The following is a 3,977-nucleotide window of genomic DNA, read 5'->3' on the forward strand; positions in this document are numbered from 1 at the left end:
CTTTTGTTGCCAGCAGTTTAGACATTAATGGCTGTGTGTTGAGTTATTTTGAGGGGACAGCAAATTTACACTGTTATACAATCTGTTCACTCACTACTTTACATTGTAGCAAAGTGTCATTTCTTCAGTGATGTCACATGAAAATATATAATAAAACATTTACAAAAATGTGAGGGGTGTACTCACTTTTGTGAAATACTGTAAATGCTTTCACTGGGTGGCTTTTCACTGAGTGGAAAGTGGTTAAAAAAATGCTAATCTGTTTAGCTGGATAGTGGGGTGGTGATAGCAGGCTGGAGATCGGAGCGGAGCGGAGTGTTTTTATCCTCCGGCTACATGAGGATGATCAGCTGCAGGCATGGAGTGTGTGTCACCCTAGGGGGGCCGCAGGTGGATTTCATCAGACTCAGAATGGGGAGCCATTTTGTAAAAGCATTGTGACAAGAAGTTTGACAAGACAGTTTGCACAAGAATGACTAAATCACGCTTGTTTTGCTTGGTGGTGGTACTGGGTTCTGTTTTTATGATCCTTTTTATCATCGTTTACTGGGACAATGTTGGAACCGCCAATTTTAATCTTCACACTTCCTTCTCCAAATCCTTCCCTGCACACTCAGGTGGGGAGCATACAACAACCTCTCCAAGCACAGAAGAAAGCGAACATGCCTCTGACATTGACAGGTTTTTGGATGGCTTTCTTAATTTTGCGACCGTAAAGGATGATTTTCAAAGCGCAAAGGGTGAAAAAGAGACCTTGAAAGGACCAAATAGCTTGGAGGAAAATGTTAGGGGCTATGACTGGTCTTCTAAAACAAAACTTGAGGAGGCTGTGCAATATCAGGAACTGGTGCAGCAGGAGAGAAAATTAATTTTGCACAGGTACTGTGGCAATTCAAACTTCAATTACCCGACAAAAAATCGGGAGTTTGATGATATTCCGAACAAGGAATTGGATCACCTAATAGTGGATGATCGACATGGTGTTATTTATTGCTACGTTCCGAAAGTAGCCTGTACCAACTGGAAGTGGGTAATGATTGTCTTGAGTGAGAGTCTCTTGGACAGAAAGGGTGTTGCCTACGAAGACCCCCTACTGATTCCTCGTGAGGATGTCCACAATACCAATAGTCACTTAACTTTTAACAAGTTCTGGCGAAGGTATGGGAAGTTCTCTAGGCACATGATGAAGATCAAATTGAAAAAATACACCAAATTTATCTTTGTACGAGAGCATTTTGTTTATCTTATCTCTGCCTTCCGCAGTAAGTTTGAGCTTGAAAATGAAGACTTCTACCAGAGTTTAACTATACCCATCTTGACCCGCTTCTCCAACAGAACCAGTGTTCCCACTAATGCAGGAGAGGCCTTTTCCTTAGGAGCCAAACCATATTTCTCTCAGTTTATTCAGTACCTTTTAGATCCCTGGACTAAAGAACAGCAGCCTTTCAACGAACACTGGCGTCAAATTTACCGCCTTTTCATCCTTGCCATATTGATTATGATTTTATAGGCAAGTTGGAAGCTCTTGATGAAGACGCATCTCAACTTTTAAGGCAGTTAAACATAGACTCCCTCTTCCAGTTTCCTCCCAGTTATCGGAACAGGACTGCTAGTAGCTGGGAGGAGGACTGGTTCTCCAAAATCCCTCTTGAATGGAGACAAAAGCTCTACAAACTATATGAACCAGACTTTTTTCTTTTTGGATACCCTAAACCAGAAAACCTTCTAAATGTATAAAACGGTCAAAGAGAATATTTTCAATACCAAAAATTAACAATGTTTGTCTGTCTTTTGTCAGGTTTTCCTGGAACGGGAAAAAAAATAAATTTTCTACAAGTTTCTCTACTTTACATTTCATGCTCAACAAGGGATTTCACAACTCTTATTTATGGCTCGTGATGGCAAATTTTTAAAGACGGAATTCTTTTAAAATTCTACATTTTAACAAAAAAAAAAAAAAAAATGGGGCTATAAACTTACTTTGCAGACCTACCTTCTCGGGCAGAGTTCTCAGAAATGTTTTTTACTGTTATTTTATAAATTAATATATTATTTAAACTATTTAAAGTTGTGTGCAATGAGTACCTGATGGAGTAAAGTAGAAGATGGTTGTTGAAAAAAATGATAATCTGTAAATAGTGTAAGTGCAAGACTTACAATACAAAATAGCCATACGTTTTTCATATTACAGGTCAAGAATTGTGAACTTTGAGGCCGCAAATGACCTCATCACTATTTCAGTCAAAATCCCTTAGGTTTCAAGGACACATTGCTTTATTTGTTGAACTTGTTTAGCCATTATTTACACGCCTTTGACATAAAAAGCTACATCCTCTGGTCACCAAAGGAGATTGTATTTGGAAAACCTTGAATATAATACTCGGGAGGGACAAAAGGCTACATTGTTTATCCCAGGTGAGACATCATGGGAGGAGGAGAGCTACAAGACAACAGATCTCAAGGAGAAAGCAGTTTAATGGGTTATTCAATTACCAGACTATTGTCTCAATTCTGGGAAAGTCAAATACAGATAGCCCTCAACTTTTCTTCTCTTTGCTTATCACCAATGCACATTAATCAGACAATATTTTAAAAATATTTGCGAATATGATCATAAGTACCTACAACTCCCATGGTCCATCATATACCAAGAGGGGATGTAGAGATTATGGTTATATGGATAATTTTCTATTTGAGAATTACAGTATATATATTAGATGGTAGTATATAATTGGTCAGAATATATCCCAAATCATGATTGTTTAGTTTGCTAACATAAGAATCCCCTAATAGATAATATTCTGATTCCAGTTGTCGAATAGCAATATATGTATAAATATATATGTATCCACATGGTTTTTAACGCTACTAAATGTAAAATATATAGTATCTGGGTAAATCAGTTATTCCTAATCAATATATACTGTATTAATAATGCATCCTTATTAAACAGCGTTACCAGACCTAATCCTTACATAGATACATGACGGAAATATCAGATGGCCACGTCTGTACCATGAGAATATGGACAGATTCTCATATTGTTTTTATGATTATAACTAAATGAAGAATTTATCATATCATTTTAATATCCAATACACTGGGTGACTAGTAGAGGTGTCGCCCAATAACCCCACCAGTTATTGGTTAAGTAATCCCGACCAATGGGAAAGAAGTCCCTCCTTCTGGGTTTGGTTTATTATAATTTGTACGGCCCTTTAGTTCAACACAAAATAAAAAGGAACCCAGATGTGAGATGGACACATTACATCACTACAACACTTCAATACACTTCAACACACACGCTACTCCATCCATACTCATACTAACTCATACATACTCCATCTTGCTCCATCCCTCACTTGAAACTTTGAAGGACGCCAGACGAAACTCCTCCCTAACCGGCCACCATTTTGGGAAAGGCAGCCATCTTAAAGACTCTGGTAACGACCTATTTTAAGCCAGCAGCCATTTTAAAGTGGTAAATATATATTGCTGATTACTTGATTATTATTTTTCCTATTGTTTATTTCTTTCCTTATATGCTTTGAATTTTATGCTAAGGATAACTAGATTACAGTCCCAGTCATATTAACCATAGTAGATTTTTCTCTAAAAACTGATTTTTGTATTTCTACGTTTTTTATTAGTAGCAATTTAGCGCAATATTAGCGATTTAGTCTCCTGTTTTGCATGGCCGATTCTCACTCCAACTGCAGCGGAGTGACTGTTGGCTGCGCAGTTCACAGACAATTTTCGTCTGTTGGTCTATGGTTTCTACTATTCCTGGGAAAACGTAATCCTGCTTTCTTTTTACTTTTATCACTGAGCCACTTATCACAATTGCATTTATCACTGAAGTTTGTATTTTATGTGAAAGTTATCTTATTGTGTCACCTCAAGTCTAACTATTTATTTACCATTAAGGCCCAGACCCCCACGCCAGAACAGAGCAAGTGGTTCTGACGGGGATCTGT

General features: G+C 37.7%; 1 pseudogene across 1 annotated transcript; it reads left to right on the top strand.

Annotated features, from left to right (window-relative positions):
* The first annotated feature begins 321 nt into the window (after window positions 1-321).
* On the top strand, window positions 322-1,826 carry LOC309548986 (carbohydrate sulfotransferase 12-like; annotated as a pseudogene). Its single transcript has one exon. The product of its transcript is annotated as a carbohydrate sulfotransferase 12-like (transcript).
* The last annotated feature ends 2,151 nt before the right edge of the window (window positions 1,827-3,977 follow it).

The sequence above is a fragment of the Pelophylax lessonae genome, assembly GCF_965119305.1.
Source record: "Pelophylax lessonae genome assembly, chromosome: 3".
Lineage (NCBI taxonomy): Eukaryota > Metazoa > Chordata > Amphibia > Anura > Ranidae > Pelophylax > Pelophylax lessonae.